Source organism: Rhipicephalus microplus, chromosome 3 (genome assembly GCF_043290135.1).
Source record: "Rhipicephalus microplus isolate Deutch F79 chromosome 3, USDA_Rmic, whole genome shotgun sequence".
In the NCBI taxonomy this organism is placed as follows: domain Eukaryota; kingdom Metazoa; phylum Arthropoda; class Arachnida; order Ixodida; family Ixodidae; genus Rhipicephalus; species Rhipicephalus microplus.
In genome coordinates this window covers 77,379,925-77,402,715 of record NC_134702.1, presented here as the reverse complement: position 1 = coordinate 77,402,715, position 22,791 = coordinate 77,379,925, and the positions used below count along the sequence as shown (strand labels likewise).

General features: G+C 45.6%; 1 protein-coding gene across 3 annotated transcripts in view; it reads right to left on the bottom strand.

Annotated features, from left to right (window-relative positions):
- The window catches only part of LOC119173268 (beta-1,4-glucuronyltransferase 1), a 116,704-nt gene that overhangs the window by 28,307 nt on the left and 65,606 nt on the right, over positions 1 to 22,791 (bottom strand). Inside the window, exon 2 of one of the 3 annotated variants that reach the window (XM_037424172.2) lies at positions 21,889 to 21,949. The exons of 1 other annotated variant lie outside the window; for it this stretch is intronic. The gene's annotated coding sequence lies outside the window, so the exon portion shown is untranslated. Of the gene's footprint in view, positions 1 to 17,073; positions 18,052 to 21,888; positions 21,950 to 22,791 lie in introns of those variants that run through there. One more of the 3 variants, XM_037424167.2, reaches the window with a different exon arrangement.

The following is a 22,791-nucleotide window of genomic DNA, read 5'->3' as shown; positions in this document are numbered from 1 at the left end:
ACTCGCATTCACACCCAATAAAGTTTCCATCAACTGGAATCACGTGGACTTAAACTCACCCGGACTCGCTCAGACTCAGACTCACGGCTTGAGCTGAGTGTGTCCGAGTGAGTTGAATCACGAGTGAGTTCACCCACCTATGGCGGCAGTACCACGTTAACGGCGTTGGCGTACAATTACCCGGTCACCCAGTGATGCAGAGCTTTACAAACACACGCCAAACGCCGAACATGCACACCGATCGCATTAATCGATTCCTTCAAATGCAGAGAGTGACTGGACACAACACACTTCATGACAGCGACGAGTAACTGGAACGGTGTTTATGGTGGCGTAACAGACTGTACGTATATGGAGTATACACAATACGCACAGTCGTCGACAATCTTAACTCGAACACTCAACGGCTAGGCCTGAACTGGTTTGATTGATGCCAGCCACAAAGTGCTAAACGCTGCATGCCGAGACAATGCCTCGGTATGCCTGGATATTGCGTCAGCACGCATTGATAACATCTGAGTGGTGTCTTCTCTCTAAAAGGCCACGGACGGCTTAATGCTGTCCCATAGTAGAGTACCAGGAGGGAGGGATAAACAACAAGAGGGAAGGCAAGGAGGTTAACCAGGCACATGCCCGGTTTGCTACCCTACTCTGGGGGAATGGGAAGGGGGCATAAAGATGAGAAAGAGAGGAAACAGAAGAGAAAGAGAGAGAGAAAAAACAAAAAAGGAGGATTGTCAGTCAATCGGCTGGCGCGTATGCAGCGGTGGCACCAAGTACTCGAAATCGTTAACCACTTTTTCTAAACACACATCTCTGCAACAGAACACAAAATTACGCAGCGCTGGAGTCGATCGAACCCTTCCAGGACAGGCTGGGGAGCATTCGACGTAAGCTGCCGACTGTGCATAGGACGTGTATAGCGTGTATAAGCCTAGGTCGTTAACTCGGCAATGTGTGCGAAGAACTCCCATGATGAGTTGGGGGTCATGCTATACGCGCTCTAAATGGCGTTTCGCCAACGCGCACGACAGTCACAAACGACACCAGTTACGCAGGAGCGGCGTGTCGCTCGCTCATTCACAGTCGTGTTTAGCGAACGATCGTTGCACGTAATGACGTCACACGGCATTCGCTTGCGCGCTTCACTCGAGCGGTAACGTGATACTTCTTACGCCAGACGGTGCATCAAGCGCGCCGGGAGCAAATGCACGTGTACGCAGCAGGGTGGTTCATGTTTCTCTAGAAACATCAGCTTCGAGATTATGCTTGGAAGATGTTGTAATGGAAGACCAGGGTATAATATATTAACCCAGCAAGACTCGTTTACTTTAAGTAGATGCTCCGGGATTCAAAACTTCTAACATGTCCTCCTCCTCCTCCTCCTCCTCCTCCTCCTCATCATCATCATCATCATCATCACTTTCATCTGCCCACCTAACCTTCTGTCTCTCCCTAACTCGCTTGCCTTCTCTACGAATCAAGTTAGTTACCCTTAGTGACCAGCGGTTATCCTGTCTACGGGCTACATAGACCGGATAAACGCTGGCCGTTAAGGGTAACTAACTGGATGTCTAACATGTCAGTGGTTGATATAAATGTAAGGGAAGTTTTAGTATTGGTGTAGGAAAAACAGAGAAGAGATTTGTTTAATCATAGTCGATGCAGTCATAGGTGACAGTATGCTACACACAAATGGAAGGACGTGTGAATAAAAAGAAATAAGAGAAGTAGCCAGGATGCTAGACGGCAAGAGTATGTTTAGCGCGTGATTAGGGTGTCTTAAACCGCGCTGGTTTACCACACGGTAAGGACGAAACTACCAAACCGTCGCAATGGGCACGTAGAGCTTCCTCATTCTACAAGACCGTAATTAGCCATATTGATGCTATCACGAGGTTAGCATAGGCACTGAGCCAATTTAGAGAAAAACTGTGCGGTGAGGATTAAAAAAAAAGAAATAAAAATGGCTGCAAGCTGACCACGACGTGGTATTTCCATCGATAACGTATGTGCGGTAAACCAGCGCTGCTGAAATACTTTAACAAGCATGCCATGTATCTACTTGCCACCACTCCATCTGAAATGGTGTTGCCAATTAAAAAGTCATCAACATAATCAACTCGATAAAGGTGACTTTTTGTCCACATCTTACAGTACTAGAAAGTGGCCGTCATGAGACATCACCCTTGCTGGAAATACCAGCGTCATTTATTCCTCACATATTTCGATACTACAAATACGACGAGCTATAGCGTCTTGCAGCACTCTTTATTTTTAGGGGCGATGCTACTTACCCCCGTATTCAGAAACGCTCCTCGACTCGACTTTCACTCTTCACTTGACAGAGCTGAGCACTGCGCCGCTGCTCGGCTGAAAATGATGCTGCGCCACCGAAAAATCGCAGCAGATTATCGCTGATATGCAGTGACTTGCCGCGCCTAGAGACAGCGCCCTCATCGGCTTTCTCAAGTGAAAGTGAAGGTGTTGAGTGAAGGGACGTTCTAGAATACGGGGGTCAGTAGGTTACGGTCGTTCCCTCCTCTGTATTATTATTATTATTATTATTATTATTATTATTATTATTATTATTATTATTAGTAGTAGTAGTAGTATAGTAGTAGTAGTAGTAGTAGTAGTAGTAGTAGTAGTAGTAGTAGTAGTAGTAGTAGTAGTATGTTGTCACTTCTAGTTAGCTTTAAGAGTTGCTCACTATATGGCGTTAGTGGTTTTCGTATAGTTTACCATTTCGTATAGTTGACGGATGGAGGGACAGACGGACGGAAGTACTGACGGACGCTTCAACTCATCATCATTCACTCCGTGGATATGCTGTGAATTTTTTCATCTACTTTTTTCCGTCCTGCTTTTATCCGAGTAACGGTAAAGCTCTGAAACTGAGTCATTCTTCTCCATGTTTCTTGTTTTCGTGTAGACAACAATGGTTAGGAAACTGAAAGCGAGAACAATGACAACGCGTAGTGTGTGTTGATAACGAGGGCTGTGATTTTATTTGTCGACACACAATGCCTACCACTTAGCAATATCGAGTACAAAAAAAAAAAACGCCACGCACGAGTGCGTTTGCATTCTTAATTGTACACGTATATACGTGAACTTTTTATTCATACGCTTGCCTTTTTTTTTTCTCACTGCCACAGTATCTCAAGGCTCTAACCACGCGTCCTTGGCTAACAAAAGCAGCTTATTCGCGGTAATGTATTGGCAATGATTGTCTAATATTTATAGCTGCGTAATAAATAACGATAATTATGCTTCGTTTATGCTACCTTCACTACAACCCATGGTCATATTGCAACACGCGACCTGCTTGAGAGGCTCACACCTTACAACGGTCTCGTTTAGAGAATGTAGTTACCCGAAGACGTCAAAATAGGGAAAAGTCCGGCGCTGGAGCCTAAACAGTAGCGGCTACATATATAGTTGGCGCTTCGAGCCGTACGAAGAAGATGGGTAGTATATATGCGTGGATCTGCGTAAACTTAGACTGCTTGCTTTAAGACGACGTTGCTGAAATGAGATATTTTTAAAACAATATATATAGCTACAAATTGTTCAATATTTTTCAAGTATGCAGAAACAGTGGTCTTGCGTTCAGCAGTCCCATTCAAAAGTTCTCGTTGTGCCATATTTCACAAATGTCTGAGGCACACAAGTGCAATTCCCACACAGGACGTAATCTGGTGAAAATTCATCACAAATGCCAGCTTTTTCTATTGCGCGTTGAAACGCTTTCATTATTTCGCGGGGCTCGTTATAGCCACCCACCTCTCACACATAACTTAAGCGTAACGATTCATTCGTAGCAACCTCTTAATTTCAAACGAGAGCCTTATAAGCCTCATCAAAGGGAAAATTTGACCGTCGCGGCGACCATCCCACGGCGTCGGGCACGAGTGATACAAATTAAAAAAAAAGTTTCACGGGATGATATGACGTCCCCGATCACAAAAAACTTCTGCCATCACAATGACGTCAAAAATTTTAGCAGACGTCATATGTCGTGAAGCCACGGCTCGTGTGGCAAGAAAAAGACGATGGCTTTCGCCTTCGAGTGCACCAGGGACCCCGTGAGTTTTGAAGGGGCCTTCAAACACTTTTTCAAGTAACCATGGCATGAATTCACTGGAAGAGCTTATTGCCATACGAATTCAACGCCGCAAATATTTTAAGAATCCGAGTCCAGTACGAGCGGAGTTACAAAGATTTGTCACAAGCTGCAATTGCATTCTCTCTTCTCTCGTCCCGACAAAAGCGCTAAAAGCTAAGTAAGGAAAAATGTCAGGGCCACAGAGGCACGGCACGCGCGCACCATGACCTAGGGCGCTCTTTTTTTTTTCTTCAAATGCGTGGCTTTTTCAGTGTGATCGAGCGTGCACGTGTGGACAAGTAGCGGCCTCCCGCGGCGATCTCTGTAAGAAACGGGAATGCCATGTTGAAATCAGCCAATGGCTCATAGATTGGCTTGCTACGTGTGATTTTTGAGCATATTGCGTGGTTTGTCTAGAGAAGAGAAAACAGTTTTTAGCGGAATTTGATAATTTATTTTGAATTTCGGGCCGTGTGCTGTGCTATAATATTTGGCTCGCGTGTTGTCGGGAGCCTCTACTACCGATCGGCAGCGTTTTCTGACCATGCTCAATAGGTGTTGCAGGGCCTCTTTCAAGAGCCAATGTCCATCCGGCTTCAATTCGTCCGTGCGCCGGGCAAGACAAGACAAGTGCAAGACATCTGTGCACCAAACCGTCTACAGAGCGCTCATGTTGTTTAAAAATAGACCATCCGTCCATCTGTCCATTCGTCCGTGCGTTCGTCTGTCTGTACGTGCGTTCATCCGTCCGTTCGTGCATCCGTGCGTCCATCCACCTTTGCGTACGCACGTTCGTCCGTCCATCTGTCCGTCCTTTATAAATACTTTCACTGTTTACAAACGCAGGCACTTAATAATATCCGGTTTCGTCCACCGATGTGCCTTAATAGCATCGGTGGGCAAGAAGAGCTTTAGAAAATAGCCCGCTCATTTTCTACATTTTGCTTCTCTTATTTGGCTAAATATATTAAACTAGGTGTTCTTTTGAGCTACATGAAAATTTTGAGAGATTTCGTTGAACTTAACGCGCGTTCCTTTATGTGAAAAACTAATGAGATACTTTCCTTTCCCTTGAAAAAAAAAACTAGAACACGTGTTTTCAGTTTTGACGTTAGGAGCTGGTAAATGAGGTAGGTGACCGGAAGTTCTTTGGGGTACAACGCTTGTGACCTTGAAACCGTCTTTACAAAGTCAGCGACTTCAACGTGGACCATACGGAGCTTAGGACCTAGCTCCGCACAATCATCAGCATCCAATTCGTGGACATGCGCGGATTTTTAGCAGTCGTTTAGTGCACACTATGCTTTGGGCCCCGTTGCGGTGGTCTAGTGGCTGTGGTATTCGGCTGCTGACAGCGATCGAATCCCGGCTGCGGCGGCTGCATTTCCGATGGAGGCAAAAATGTTCTAGGCCCGTGTGCTCAGATATGGGTGCACGTTAAAGAACCCCCAGGTGGTCGAAATTTCCGGAGCCCTTCACTACGGCGTCTCTCATAATCATATGGTGGTTTTGGGACGTTAAACCTCACATATCAATCAATCAATCAATCAATCAATCAATCAATCAATCAATCAATCAATCAATCATCCAGTCAATCAATTAATCAACACTATGATTTGGAGAAATGCAGTCGCTGTGAGATTTACAAATCTTATGCGCAGTGAAAAACGCCACGGAAACTATATACTGTCGACATTCTGCACTTGTCATGTCGTACTACTGTATAGTTCTTCTGATAACCGAAGTATCACAGCTTCTCGATTTCCTACATAACATTTCTTTAGGAAACTTCTTGATTCTTCGCAAAGCTACAACAACGTTTTTTTAGGAGACAACGAGAAACACGTTATACGCCGCTCCCAAACGCACACCATAATGTACACCATAAAACGAAGTTTATATTAACATAACGGTAAAAATATGCACTTCTGAACGCCACTCTAGGCATAAGACACCACAAAAGCCCAATGATCCCCGAGCACTTTGCCAATTACATAAATAAATGTTATTTCTAGCTCTCTGCATTTCTTCCAGTGTGTAAAAAACCAATGGATGCGTAACTCGCACACACATTATGGTTTTTCTTTCTTTAAAATCTCAAACGCTTCCAAAATATCACACGCAGAGTTCATGTGAAACACATTTGACAGGTTTATATTTGTATCTATGATAACACTCAGCCCCCTTCCTTTTTTTTTTTTGCGTCACATCATTAAATGTTGCAGCTGTCCGCCTTCAACGGTTGCACGACTGGATCATGCACTTGTCAGTACGCGAGATGTCGACATTTCGCTTTTTTTGTGTGGGAATTACCTAATACTCGCTCGAGCGAGTATTAGGTAATATGTGTAATAGTATGTGTTTATCGATGTTTTCGTGTTGTTTTTTCTGTGTCAGCCTGGAGGGGCGTTTCGGGTTTTTTTTTTCAACTGTGTCAGCCTGGAGGGGCGTTTTGCGTTTTTTTTTTCAACTGTGTCAGCCTGGAGGGGCGTAGGGCGTGGAAGCGGAATACAATTTGTCGTCGCCGACACTGGCAATGCGAAGAAACGCAGGACGTGCGAGCAACAACAGCAGCAGCAACAACGACGACAACAAGAACGACAACATGGGCGTCATCAACCACCGTGTGGAAACGTGTACGCAGTTAGAGGAAGGGGGAAGGGAGGGGGTGTATCGGAAACATTTTGGGGGTCGGGCCGGAACGCGCGTCCCCCATTGTTTTGGCAGCATGGCAACGTGGTCGTCGCGTATCCGCTGCCCCATCTCGTCAATCATGCATCACCACCGGAGAAGGGCACGGACCCGCATTGACAGCTGCTTGCTCCATGTTGTTACGTCCTATTCTTGATTCTTCTTTTTTTCCCCCTTGCATTCTAACGCATCTCTTTCTGTTTCCTGTGCCTCGAATACCGGTGCAGCCAGCACCCCATGACAGGCTCCGCTGCAATGACGCAGGTATCGAGGGAGTACCACAGTAACGAAGTCCCATTATTACGAACTTAGATAAGGTAAATTATACACTGTGTCGAACATCCGAAAGTCATTGACGGCTACTCGCCTAAAATAACGCTGAAAGGATGAGCCAATGAACAGGACGAAGGGCAAAGGAAAACAAAAACAAAGGTATACTTTCGTCGACTGTTCTGTCAACTGTGCTTTATTAACGAAGGCTGTCTTCCAGGAAAAACACAGAGGCGCAGGAGAAAAACGCGAAAAGTATACGCGAATTTGATGGGAATCCTATAGTTCGTCGTGCGTGAAAGAAACAGATGTAGTACTGACACGAAGGCAAAGGTGTTGGTATACATGATATGCTTCGAGAATTTCACGCGCCTCTTTCCCCATAATATCTGTTGTAACAATCGGCAGAATATGCATAAATCAGAGAAAAATATAAATAGGTCGAGGGGTGACAGGCACCAAGAAACACCGAGGAGGCGTTGTTTGTATGGTTGTTAATTGCAGTCTGGTACTCGCGATATACGGAGAAGAACAGGATCCAAATAAATCAGAGGTTCAGGAAAAGATGGAAGCTTGAAAAGATGAAAGCTTTTCGATATCTCAATCTCGTTATCTTCAAGGTGGTAATCTAGAAGTTGTTGCCTTCTAACCTTCAAACGTGAAACACTAAAAAAGAATCACAAGGTCCCTTGTGCATTCTTCTTTTTTTTTTTTCTTTTGATGACCCGTACACAATGCAGGGGATTGGCTTAGTAGTAGGTGAATTTTTTTTTCAGTATTTACCTAAGACGATTCAAAGGTTCATTTGTTGGTTGGTTGGCTGTTCCTCAGAGCCCTGGCACAACCCACCACGGGGGATTGACCATAGTGGGTGGCGCCAGAAATCTGAGGAACAACTGACCAACCAATCAACGTTTGAATTTTCTTAGGTGAATACTGAAAAAAATTCACCTGCAAAGGCTGAAGCCATCTTAATCTTCTTCTCAGTCGATGTACAAAGGAGAAGGTAACGCAGGCCTTGGCTCAACGTGTCACTGCCAAACGTATACTCACCTCTTTTTCCCTTCTCCTGAGGTCGCGCTCTCTCTGGTTATCTCTGCCTTCCCCCTACAACGACATTTGTGGCATCGCGTCACCTGACGTCACTACAGAATCCGTGACGTCATCATTATTGAACTCTGTGACATTATTACGATGTCATGTGACAGTGACATCACGTAATGGTACTTTTTTTGCACCACTTGTCCCCAACGTCGCTGGACGGTGGCCACCGATAGTCAAATTTCCGTTTCCCGTTTGATGGGGCGTCAAAGCCTTCAGCTGTTATAATCTTCTGGAAAAAATTTAACACGTATTCGAAAAGAACCCTTACGGGATGCGAAGTAACAGCGTTGCAGACGGATGACATCACGGGTGGCATCAGAAGTGGTGTCATGGTTTGAATGGTGCTAACGCAGGTGCTGCAAGGAGCGCTGGAAGATTCATTCGAAGCGATGGCTGTTGTAGGTCTTGTAGGTGGCACATACGAACCCGTTTTAACTCGTACGTTAGGCGCGCGTCAGGTTTATTGCGCGTGAACCAACAAATCGGTGGTGTAGCGAGGTGTTGCGGATGAATAGACGAGGCCGCAGCTGTGGACGCCGTGGTGGGCGCGTGACAGGCGAGGAAGAAAGTGACGTCAGCGTGCACTGCGAGGGGAGAGTGACGTTAACGCGCAGCAGCGGTATGATCTACTTGGCACTGCGCCAACACCTGCGGCTCGCAGCGCATCGTACGGAGGGACAGCATTACGCAAGCTAGTCAAAGAGCTGCTGGCCGCATCTAAAACTCTCTGTCCCGTAAAATTTCTGGGGTTGACCGCCGTTTGAGGCATTGTGTGCACAGGAACCTAAACAAGGCCGGCCACCCGGAACACCTCGTTATGAGGGACGGGACAAATCCTCGTGTGCCTGCTCGAAACACTAAGAGTGTGACCTCGTGTATGGCACAAACCTTTGCACCAAGCCGGTATCGAATGGTCAGTGCGGGGTGTGTTTCGCGAGTGTTACGCCAAGTCCTGTTCGAGGGCCACAGTGTAATTTGACTTTTGACGATGGTATGACGACGTTGCGCTACGATCACATAGAATACCAGGTGTGGGAACTTTCGACAACTCCTACATATCATTCGCCTTTTCATGGAAACTAGTTTCTACCCGACTATAACAAATTAAAAATATATATATATGTAACACAGGGAAGTGAAGAGGAAACAATTATCAAACACGCGTTCGACGCACGAATCGACGAATATGATCCATGCAGATCACCTGGAGGTTGACGAAGAATCCACCACTTCTGTTTTCCTGTGCTACAATCTGGCGGCTGGCTAGGATTTTTTGTAGGGGGCCGGGATAACCGGCATTGCCAAGACTAAAGCCTCTGAGACCAAAAGACGTTCCGTGACATTTCCAATGGGGCAAGGGCGCATGCACCATGGAACCGTCAAAAAGGTGTATTCGACCTGATCCGGCAATCGAAGCCGAGACCTACGCCCTTTTACTCGCGGTCGCTTTACTATATGAGAGATAGCAGAATGCAGCACGATCACGAAGTAATCGGAATAGTAGATTGTCTGGAAATGAGGCAATTTGTGCCTTTCCTAATTTAACAGAGAAGCTGTTCTTGGCGGAGCCTTACATGTCAGTTGTCGATCGTAGATTGTAGTGGAATTTACCCACAGTAAGTGGGTAAATCTCATGACGGATATGTGCCACTCCTCTCACTACTCACTACTTCTGCATCTCACCACTACTTCCATTAAGGCTCCCGCCAGTCCTCCCACCTCGTTCGCCGACTTCATTCAACCTCACTGCATGCCATCAGCTCCACTGTTTCGACAGCACGTGTCCGCTAAGCGGAGCTGCCCACATTGTTTTAAGAGCGAAGCCCCTAAAACAATGTGACCAGCTCCGGCCACATCCGGCGTCGTGGTAGACACCACTAGTACTCGGAGCACTCACTAGATGGCGATGGCGCTGTGGCACTCGCTCCACTCTGATGCGTGCTCTAGTGGGATAGGAGCGGACGGACGGATGGACAGACAGACAGACAGACAGACAGACAGACAGACAGACGGACGGACAGACGGACAGATAGATAGATAGATAGATAGATAGATAGATAGATAGATAGATAGATAGATAGATAGATAGATAGATAGATAGATAGATAGATAGATAGATAGATAGATAGATAGATAGATAGATAGATGGACGCTTCGCCCCACTCATCATTTCACTCTGTGGATATGCTGCATTTTTTTACTCGCCATGGTGGTCTAGTGGTTACGGTGGATCGAATCCCGTCTATGGCTACTGAATTTTGATGTAGGCGAAATCATATAGGTCCGTGTACTTACATTTAGGCATACAGTTTCCCATAAAAACATTAAAGAGAACTCTGGCGCTAGTGTCTATGGGAGCTGAAACGCATGGCGCTTCAGTGCCTGTGGGAATGACGGGTATAGCACACGGATTTATCTAATTGTCACTCTTCTCACTCCGTCTGGCTTCACGTGACTTGTTGCTACTTTGTCACGAAACGACAATCGGCAAGTGTTCTGCAGTTGCGCTTCACCAGCTTGACTTTCGAGGCTCACCAATTCAAGTCGGTTCTCGAAGCTTAAAATAGTTCGTTATTTTATTCGAAACAAAACCAAAACATAGTAACAAACAAAGCCAAAGTGCGTTCAAAACGCGCAAGCACGAAGGCTAGGAAAACCCCTGCACTACCCATCATTCCCATGGTTGCTGAACGATCGCAGCGCCACAGTCCTCTCTAGGTGATATCAGGAAACTCTGTGGATTTAGGTTCACGTTAAAGAACACCGGGTTCTCCGAATTTCAGGAGCCCAGTGCTACGGCGTTTCAAATAATTAAAAGGTGGTATTGGGACGTAAAATTAAAACAATTATAATTATGATTTGGGGGGGGGGGAGGGCGCAAGTAATTTTTCAAACAGTGGACTCTGTTCTTGAAATTAAGTGATGGATTCATGCCACGAACTCAGAGACTAGCCGAAAAGAGAGAGCACGTAACAAAAGAACAAAAGCCTTTCTTCTACCTAAGTTCGTTCACACTCGGCAGCTTTGAAAGCATCTCACTCAATTATTCAGCAGGCGTCATCCGCTGAACAATGAAAACCTCCATCCAACATGACGATACTGCAAGGAATGCGAAATTTCTGGGGCAGAATTCCTACACTCAGAAGCACAAACTGTTGAATGTATTTTTTCTGTGTCTCTGACAAAGCTACATTGTGCACAAACAAAGAAAAGTGGGCTCAATGAACTGAGCAAGTGGCCTTGTATATTAAACTAGATTCTGAAAGCCCTCTTGCCTTTTGCCTCACCTGAAATTGCTGGTTTGACTGATTGATTGAGTATGTGAGGTTTAACGTTTCAAAACCACCATATGATTATGAGAGACGCTGTAGTGGAGGGCTCCGGAAATTTCGACCACCTGGGGTTCTTTAACGTGCACCCAAATCTGAGCACTGAAATTGCTAGTGTAAACAGGTGTGACTCACTTGTGTAGAGAAGGAAACTGAAATGGCTTTTAGACAGATATATTTACGATAATCCAAGGTGTTATCTCGATACTACTTTTCTTCTTCTTTATTTCTTTACGCATTCAGCTTCTTTTTTTACGTTTATTTTCGTATTTTGCCTCCTTATCGTACAGTGGGGACTCCAACCAGAAGCTATTTTATATACTATGATTCTTTTTTTACTATTATTAGGTGTACATGTGAGGAAAGCTGGCGTCATGTTTTACGGCCGTTACTCAATACTTTGCCTCTGTGCATAGCAAAGAGTACGAAAAGTACTTTTCCTTCTTTCTTTCTTTCTTTCTTTCTTTCTTTCTTTCTTTCTTTCTTTCTTTCGATTGGACTTCGCACTCTTCAACTGCGCACGTCTTTAAAATAACAATCGTCTGGAAGCTATTCACCATTTTGATTCGCCAAGTTTTTTTTTTAAAGGAGGCTACACGTTACACTCGAAGATTACACAAGGTCGCAGAATATGTCACGTGACTTGCCATATAAAAACACACACGCGCGATGTGCGTTGGCACCTGTTCGCGCGTGACGTACGAATGAGTTGCCGTGTGCGCACGGATGGAGAGAGATATAAAAAAAAAGGACTTTAGAGGCCCGAGAGCCTCCCGCCACTGCATATTACTGTATACGTCGAACGCCTCTCGTCGCGTGCTACCGTCTACTTCGAACATGTCATGATGAGAACATCTTTTTTCTCGCTTATTTTTTGCGCTGGAACTACAAAACTACATTATGTGTTGCGAAGTTTGCGCAGCCGAGTACGTGCTTCACTACGTGGGGGTTTGAATATACTGCAGAGAAACGTCCCAGAACGTGCCTTAAGCGGTATTGCGATGACCAATTAACCCACGACTTTTGCGCCACACTCGTTATAGTTTGGGCTATCTCTGTTTCGTGCATGGAACACGCCCCACCCATCGTCTAGTCGGAAGGACGTTACAGCGAATAATTATTTTAACTGCGAAGCCTAAAGCATTAGGTTTTCACAATACTTGGAACACTGCTCTTGTCGACAGAAAATGCTTGAAAAACGCAAAGTGGTAAGACGCCTGCCGACGCCGGGTGGTAGTTGCCACATCAGCTTACTCTGCAGAAGAAAACTTCGAAAGCGTGTGTTTGAGCAAGTACGTAATTCTTTATCTGTAAAAAAGGCAGATCTCTGGTACAGTGGGAACTGTAAACACACACGTATTCGTGCTTCGCATATGCGAAAAACGAATGATAAATGTTCATATGTTACTTTAAAATCAGCACAACGTTACGAGGTGGAGGTAAATGATGCCGTACATGGCTTCCGTGCCATGATTATCATGTTTGGATGTGCCGTTTACGTTCATCATCTGTTCACGTCACGTTATACCAAATTTAGTACATGTGGAGCTAGCGAAATGGCTGGGAGCACGCTATGAGCGTGGTATGTTGGCACGTTCCTTCATGACACGCGTGTCAGGATTATGATGTTCGCGCTGGTCACATATTTCGTCATCCATTGATGTCACGTAACACCGAATTCGGTATATGTGGAGCTAGCAAAACGGCCACGAGCGCATCATGAATGGCCGAATATACTCCACTGTAGCGTTGACGCGCGCCAACGATGGGCACAGCGACGCTACGTTAGCAAAACGCGAGCATTCTATAGTCTTACGCCAGGCGCGACCAGCGTTCGTCGGCATGGCCCGGTGGCAACCGACGCGAAATGCGACATGCTGCGATTCGCGCCGATGCGTTACCCAGACAACACTGCGTCTCTCATCTTTTCGTGACGGAGGGATGCCGGACGCGCTGAAACGCGCATGCATCAAAACAACGCAGTGCGGCGGGCGCCTGCGAGTATATGGCAGGACCGGTGCGTGGCGTGGCAACGCCGGCGTGACCCGACGAAATGAACGCCGGCGAGCACGTGCACTGCGTCACGTCGAAATGTATTGGCGCTTTGACTGTGGCACGTAGTCATGTTCTCACATGACACGCATCTGATGATTATCATGTTTGCACCAGTCACATACCTTCGTCATCCATTAACGACACGTAATACAAAATTTGGTATATGTGAAGCGAGCGAAACGGCCGCGAGCGCGTCATGAGCGTTGCATGTAGTCATGTTGCTACATGGTACGCACGTCGTGATTATCATGTTTGTATGTGTCATTTACCTATGTCGTCCGTTCGCGTCGCGTAATACCGAGTTTGGTACACGTTAAGCTAGCGAAATGGCCGTGAGCGCATCATGAGCGTAGCATGTAATCATGTTATTAAATGACACGCATTTCATGATTTTCGTGTTAGGGTTTGTCGCTAGTGTGCGCCATACAATCAAGTCATACCATACCAGTTTTGCAACATGCCATGGGAACGAAACCACCGCAAAAGCTGCAGGACCAGGAAATCTAAATCATGACATTCATGACATCCATGTCATCGTTTTCATGTTATGACTAGTCAAATATGTTCTTCGTACAGTCATGTTATACCACACCAAGTTTGGTACCGATATCACTATCGAAACGGCCAAGAGAACCAAAAGTCGTAGGCGGCTAGATAGATAGATAGATAGATAGATAGATAGATAGATAGATAGATAGATAGATAGATAGATAGATAGATAGATAGATAGATAGATAGATAGATAGATAGATAGATAGATAGATAGATAGATAGATAGATAGATAGATAGATAGATAGATAGATACGCGCAAAGTCGCCGAAGTTCGCTAAGAAATGCTTCGAATTTAAAATAGCAGTCTATCCTTTTTTTGCGCACGATGCATTTTACCAACTCACCCAGCAGACCGTGCTTCTCGGGTGCTCACCCCTCCTCCCTCTTTGCTATGCCAGTTACGCGTGGCGTTGTCGTTCCCTCACACGTCAGATCTCATGTCTTCAAGGCCACGAGGCTTCAATTACGCCGTAAAGACCCGCGTCCACACGTTTTGCTTATCGTCTTTAGAAGCAGCACAGTTATAAATGAGCTCGCTAGATAACACTTATAGTGCGCTCTTAGCACGTCCACAGTGATTGCACGGTAATTAAATATGAGAACCGGAGCTCTGATAAGCGTCTGCACAGCGGAGTTTCTTTCACCATGGTTTTTGTTTTTGTGTTATGACGGAGACGTGGAGAGCAGCGAGGATAGCTAGCTGCAGCGATAAAAGAAAGAGCTCCTGTTAAATGTAGACGCCTGGAAATAGCCAAATTGGATTGGGTTGCATTACGGTGATGTTAATCGCAATGGGGCCAATTCAGAATCAAACTTCTCGGTTCCGATGGATTTTTTTGTTGCTTATCAACCTGACAGTGACATAAAGCTCAAGTCGATGCTAATTAGCGTAGAGCTGAGTCCACGATGTAAAGACGGTTTTTTCATTGTGGTCAAACACGCCTACGTGCTCCTTGGCACAGAGCTCCTGTGTGTGTGTGCGTGGGTAGAGAAGTAACGCAGAAAATCAAACATTTGACATCTCGACATTCACTGAAGTGCTGTAAGCGCACATACGTCACAGCGAAAGAAAAAAAACTTGTGCCTAGCACTCAGAGAAGTGTTGAGGTAAAAGTTATTGAAAGTTCAAGATAGTTGATCCAAGGATGTATCTTAGTAAGAGATGTATATACAGGCAGCGTTGCTAGACATAATTCAAACTGTATATCAAACCATTTGCTAACATAATGTTAATATATATTCACTATATATAGAATCATTTGCTTGCTTTATAGTAAATACAGGCACTGTGTACTTGCACTCACGTTTTCTTCAAATCTCGTTGCTTGTAGCCTTTCATTGGGTTTCGTTTCTCTTATTTTGCTTGCATTTTAAGACGTAGAAAGTGGTATAGCGAGGTTAAGCAGCATCAGCATGGTGGGCTACCCAAAAAGTGTGTTTACAAAAAAGTGATTATTTAGAGTACTTGGTACTCTGATGTGGTAGAGCGGGAAGCATTCTCAGATAACACCACGTAGAGAATTGTATAGAAAAAATTGACAGATCCCACGTACAGTGGGCATCGACGATATGCGAAGCATGAATGAGAATTGTTGATATGCCACTTTAAAATCAGCTAAACGTCAAGAGGTGGAGGTAAGTGATGCCACACATGACTTCTGTGTCATGATTATCATGTTTGAATGTGTTGTTTACCTTCGTCATCTATTCTCGTCACGAGATGCCAAATTTAGTATATGTGGAGCAAGCGAAACGGCCGGGATCACGCTACGAACGTGGTGTGCATCATGAGCGTGGCATGCAGTCATGTTGTTACATGACACGCATCTCATGATTATCCTGCTTTCGCCAGTTGCATACCTTCATGATCCACTGACGTAGTGTAATACCAAATTTGGTACATGTGACGCTAGCAAAACGGCCATGAGCGCATTACGAGCGTGGCATGGAGTCATGTTGTTACATGACACGCATGTCAGGATTTTCATGTTATGACTAGTCAAATATGTTCTTCATACCATCGTGTTATGCCATGCCAAGTTTTGTATCGATACCATAATCGATACGGCCAGCAGAGCTGAAAGTCGTAGGCGGCTAGGTAGGTACTATAGATAGGTACGCTCAAAGTCGCCGAAGTTCGCTAAGAAATGCTTCGCATTTAAAGAAATGTTTAAAAATTCAGAGTACCTGGTACTCTACTATGGGAGAGCATAAAGCCGCGCCAGCCTAACTGTGTGTTTGTAAAAATGTTTAACAATTTAGAGCACTTGGTACTCTACTATGGGAGGGCAGAAGACCATCTCTAACATTAAGAGTGGCGCAATTAAAGCCCACGCGGAAACATGAATGCATAAACTGAAGAGATTGGGAAAGTTCACAAATGGTACTAACACACGCACGCTAAGGAGCGTCGAGCCTCCACTATATCCAAAGTGCTGTCGCGTCTAAAGAAAGTCCACAACACCGCTTTGAAGAATAACCGGCGACAAAAAGCACACTTATTACCTCTACAAACAATAAAACTACCAAAAAAGAAACTATGCAAGAAGGGCGGATGCTAGAGTATTGAATAGCGGTATTGCATAAACGAATGCGATATTCACCATGCGAATCCGCACGAAAAGAGCACTAATGTTGTCTGTCCCTGCCATTCGCTACTTTGTTGTTCTATCGAGCCATGTGCAAATAAATGTTGTGGGTTTTACGCCTCAAAACCACGATATCATTATGAAGAACGCCGTAGAAGAGGGCTCCGAAAATATCGACTACGTGAGGTTCTCTAACGTGTATTCTTAAGACTAAGCACGCGGGTTTATATCATTCGGCCTACACTGAAACTGAGATGCGGCGACCGGGATCCAAATCCGCGACCATCGGGTAGTTGTTGACCCGTGTAGTTTTGCAACCCTCTCGTTTGAGAGAAAAAAAAATGCATCCAAAAAAGGGCATGAAGGACTTACAAGTGCTCCTTGACGGCGATTATCAAACGCTGGGTGGTTCACGAGGAGGAGCACGTTGAGTAGAGTGGTCTTGCCGAGTAGTATCCTGTCCGTGAACGGCGACGGCCGAATCGGCAGACAGACTGACTTCCTTCTCGTTGTGGCGGGGTTTGGCTAAATTCGAGAAATACGACGCGCCTTCCCCGCGTATCTCGTCTCCGAGTGACAGCCGAGAAGCGAAGCGAGCGCAAAGCGGCGCACAACGGCGGAGGCCGCGTAGCGGCGGCAGAGTTCCTTTCGCCCTTACGACTGACTCACAACAACAGAGGCAAGAACCACGGCAGACGCGGCAGCCCCTGCTGCCTGGCCGCAGAAGCGGCGGCTGGGGGAAAGGCCTGCCTGTCACTTTCTCGCTTTCTTCAGCCGCTGCTCTCCCGCATCGCTGAAACACACACCATCCGTCTTTCGCTCTTGCTTTTTCTTTTTCTGGACAGGGAGGCGGGAAGACGGGCCAGCAGAGCTTGCTCGTTGACAATCGCTTCCTAACTACCGAGATTCGGTGAAGACCGACGGAAGTGTCGCGCGCGGGCTCCTGGTTAAGTGTGGGTGGAGGGATGAAATGCCGGTGCCGGCAGCCATCACTTGTCCTCAACTGGGAGCGTCGTTTCCCCGCCCCTCAGACGACGGCTGCTGATGGGTCCGCCAGTTCCGGTCGTTGGGTTTCCAAACGGTATCGCGTACGCGTACTCACGCGCGACTTTGTTCTTATATCTTTATTTTTCCGCTTCTATCTTCCTCCGACGGCTTCTTCCTCTCGCGGCTCGGCCTTGACCAAGACGTCGCACGCACGAGGAAGCGAAGAGTTGTCCTGAGCACGTCGTTTGCAGCACTGCACTACAACATCACCGCACACAGTCTGTCACGGTTGAAATGTCGAGCCCGACCGACGGGCGAAACTGAAGCAGCGGCAACTAGCTCGTGTGGAGGCCGGATGTGTGACGGAAATCTTTTTTTCCGGCGCCGACGTGTCGATATGTCTGCTTTCTGCTGCTGCGCCGGCCACGTATTGCACGCCTCTGTTTGTTCGAGCCTTGGGAGGGCAGTTATGGCGGAGCCCCAAAAAAAGCGCGAGTCTCCCTCGACTTGGCTCGCGTTCAAAAGTTGGGAAACGCAGACACCAGCGTAGCTCTCAGCGCTATAGGCGAGAAAGCGCCCTTGCATTGCTAGATTAAACGCAAGCATTCACTCACGCGTAACCGTCGAGTCAGCGTACCCTTAAAGCACAAGCCGTGCCTGTAGGCGCTAAAACACTCCTAAAAGGCGCACGGAAAGCACACCTGCGTAAATGTACTGGATAATGGCGTAAGGAATGGAAGGCAGATGGTATGAGGTGGTTACGGTGTAATTCCCGCGTGCAGCTGCACAGTCAGCTAGGCTGCCAGTTATGATTTATGGAAAGGCCCTGAAGCTACGTCTGAAATACTGCAACTTTGCTATTTTTGTGATTAGAGCGGGTAGTTCCCTCTTCGCAGTGGTGTGCACTTACAGCTTGTGTTGGCGGGAGCTACTCAACGAAGATTCACTGCTTGCGATGCTTGCAAACTCACTTCTTGCGATTCAAACTGGCGATCCGAGATAAAAGACAAATGCAGCAACAAAGAACAATCCACATTTGTGTGTACTTATTCCTTGATTTCCGTTCTTACTGCTTTCTATCTGTTCCTTGTTTTTCACAGCATTGTTCACTCTGTAGCTGATCGTGGCGTTGCAGGGAACGTCAAGGCGAAGTTTATTACCTCGACTTGTCCAGTCTGTGCATTATAGAACATTATCTATAGCTGATCGTGGCGTTGCAGGGAACGTCAAGGCGAAGTTTATTACCTCGACTTGTACAGTCTGTGCATTATAGAACATTATCTGTAGCTGATCGTGGCGTTGCAGGGAACGTCAAGGCGAAGTTTATTACCTCGACTTGTACAGTCTGTGCATTATAGAACATTATCTGTAGCTGATCGTGGCGTTGCAGGGAACGTCAAGGCGAAGTTTATTACCTCGACTTGTACAGTCTGTGCATTATAGAACATTATCTGTAGCTGATCGTGGCGTTGCAGGGAACGTCAAGGCGAAGTTTATTACCTCGACTTGTCCAGTCTGTGCATTATAGAACATTATCTATAGCTGATCGTGGCGTTGCAGGGAACGTCAAGGCGAAGTTTATTACCTCGACTTGTACAGTCTGTGCATTATAGAACATTATCTGTAGCTGATCGTGGCGTTGCAGGGAACGTCAAGGCGAAGTTTATTACCTCGACTTGTACAGTCTGTGCATTATAGAACATTATCTGTAGCTGATCGTGGCGTTGCAGGGAACGTCAAGGCGAAGTTTATTACCAAGACTTGTCCAGCCTGTGCATTTTAGAACATTATCTAAGGTTCGCCACGCATAACAGATAATTTTTTTTTATTTGTGGTTCGGCCTGTGGCGTTTTAGTACCGTCTTGTTCAGGGATGTCTTTTCAAAACCAGTTCATGTACACAAGAAATGTTATTAGGCATGCTGTGTAAACTCGTAGGCGAGTCCGTCAATAAGCTACTATCAGGCACTGTTAAGCTGAAGAAATTTTGTTCCTTATTTTTTCTGAAGTGTCGTCACCATAAAAAAATCACAGCATATTCACGGAGTCAATGATGATGAGTGGGGCGAAGCGTCTGTCTGTCAGACCTCGCGCGGTGGTCTAGAGGCTAAAGCACTAGGCTGCTAACCCGCAAGTCATGGGCTCGAATCCCGGCTGTGGCGGATTCATTTTCTATGGAGGCGAAAATGCTGTAGGCCCGTGTGCTCAGATTTGGGTGCACCTTAAAGAAACCCAGGTGGATGATTTCTGGTGCCCTCCACTAAGGCGTCTCTCATAATCATTTGCTGATTTTGGGACGTGAGACCCCACATATTATTTTTCTGTCTGTCTGTCTGTCTGTCTGTCTGTCTGTCTGTCTGTCTGTCTGTCTGTCTGTCTGTCTGTCTGTCTGTCTGTGGATATGCTGCGCTGGCTACGCCAGAGGGATGGACTGCCCTAGACCATTCGCCCCTAACAGGAAGCAAGTAACGGGCTATCCCTTGCGGTCATTCATGCTACTGAAAAACACCAGTTTCGCACTTGAGGTAGAATGGTTTAACAACGATGCTCTCGGAACCTTGAAACGACTTCGTTGTATCAGACATCTGGCTATAATAGTAGCGCGCACCATAACGGTCGAATGAGTAAGTGCGTGCTCACGGAATGCATAACTAAATGTGTCCGGGATGGTTGTCTAAGTCCATGTACAAACTTCTCGCATAGTTGGTTCGACGGGGTTTTCAAGTGTGCACCTTAGGGGCATGGGCTGTCGATTGCGGTCATATGCTGTCATCGCTTGGAGTAACACAGGCAAAACGAGATAGACCATAGCCATATGTAGCATATTGAGCGCTCGATCAGGTCAAGGAGAAGTTCACGAGGGATGAAATGCGGGCGTGTTGATTGCATTCTTCTTCTTCTTCTTCTTCTTCTTCTTCTTCTTCTTCTTCTTCTTCTTCTTCTTCTTCTTCTTCTTCTTCTTCTTCTTCTTCTTCTTCTTCTTCTTCTTGTTGTTGTTGTTGTTGTTGTTGTTGTTGTTGTTGTTGTTGTTGTTGTTGTTGTTGTTGTTGTTGTTGTTCTTCTTCTTCTTCTTCTTCTTCTTCTTCTTCTTCTTCTTCTTCTTCTTCTTCTTCTTCTTCTTCTTCTTCTTCTTCTTCTTCTTCTTCTTCTTCTTCTTCTTCTTCTTCCTGTTCTTCTTCTTCTTCTTCCTGTTCTTCTTCTTCTTCTTCCTGTTCTTCTTCTTCTTCTTCTTCTTCTTCTTCTTCTTCTTCTTCTTCTTCTTCTTCTTCTTCTTCTTCTTCTTCTTCTTCTTCTTCTTCTTCTTCTTCTTCCTGTTCTTCCTGTTCTTCTTCCTGTTCTTCTTCCTGTTCTTCCTGTTCTTCTTCCTGTTCTTCCTGTTCTTCTTCCTGTTCTTCTTCTTCTTCTTCCTGTTCTTCTTCTTCTTCTTCCTGTTCTTCTTCCTGTTCTTCCTGTTCTTCTTCCTGTTCTTCCTGTTCTTCTTCCTGTTCTTGTTGTTCTTGTTGTTCTTGTTGTTCTTGTTGTTCTTGTTGTTCTTGTTGTTCTTCCTGTTCTTCCTGTTCTTCCTGTTCTTGTTGTTCTTGTTGTTCTTGTTGTTCTTGTTGTTCTTGTTCTTCTTGTTCTTGTTCTTCTTGTTCTTGTTCTTCTTGTTCTTCTTGTTCTTCTTGTTCTTGTTCTTCTTGTTCTTGTTCTTCTTGTTCTTCTTGTTCTTGTTCTTCTTGTTCTTGTTCTTCTTCTTCTTCTTCTTCTTGTGCCTTGATAATTAAATTGAGTACGAAACCCTTTAATTGTCCGGGCTGTCTATGCTGTCATCACTTGGCGTAACGCAGTCACAACTGCGTATAAAAATAGAAGATAAAAGAGGCAAACGCGAAATAGAAAAAAATGAAAGAAGTAAAAATAAAGAATGAAAAAACTCGCAATATATACTCGCTGTAGAACGGCGCCAGAGAAGACGACAGACCAGACAAGCAGGAAGATACGTACCCATATAGCGAGGCTCCTGTTTTTGTTCACGTCTGGTCTGTTGTTCTCGTTGGCACTGTTTCACTTCGAATATGAACCAACTAGCCCAAAAGTGCGTTTTGAGAATAAAATAAAATAAAAAGAGAAACAGAAAAAAATGGAAAAAAAAAAAAGTAGGAATTAAAGAGAAGACCGAAAAGGAACAAGGAAGGCTGCTCACGATTGACATTATACTCACCTTCGGTGCTCTGCGTCTGGTCTTCAGCCACGGGACTGCATTTGATGCCGTTTGCAGTTACCTTCATGAAACAAAAGGAATGCGACTTTAAATTCCTACTTGTATATGCATTAATATAGCAGTAACGAGCAAATTAAAAACATATATTTAATTTTTATCTCGATATTACCGTGACTTATATCCAAGATATAGAAATTACTATAAGCTGAATGGCCAGAACAATCATTGCACTTTTTGTTTTTAAGTATGTTCTTTTTTTGTTGCGATTATTTAATACTTAAAAAAGGCCTAAAAGTTTGTATAACCAATTTTCGGCCTATACCCGTGAGTGGGTGCGAGCCGTGGTAGAAGCATCAACATCGTCATCATCATTCAGGCTGCTCAGCTACGCTGTTCCTGCTGGCTCGGCACTGCCAAGTTCCCTTGATTTTTTTTCCCCCTTACATTACCGGCTGTCTGAGAGTCAGGGCCAGTTTATAAGAGCGCAGTGAAGCCACCTGACATGCATCAAGGCGAGCGTTTCCTCTACAGTGACCGCCGTCGTGTCGGGCTCAATGGGACGTCTGATTGACGACACAAAAAAAGTGCAGCGAGGCAGATGTTGGTCGGGACGGCCTCTATTATACGGCGGCCGTCTCACGTAGCGCCGCGTGCGCAAACAGAACCGTGATCTGCGGCTGGCGAGAGGCCATTGAGCCGCACATCCTTAAACGTGGTATTAGGTGACATCTTTTCGTGCCTTTGAGCGAAACCGAGACACGCTGTAAATCAGTTTACGCAAATGAAAAATAACCTTGGAGCGATACGTAAGTGTCTTCCCCCTTCCCTATTTGCCCCGCCACGGTAGTCTAGTGGCTAAGGTACTCGGCTACTGACCCGCAGGTCGCTGGTTTGAATCCCGGC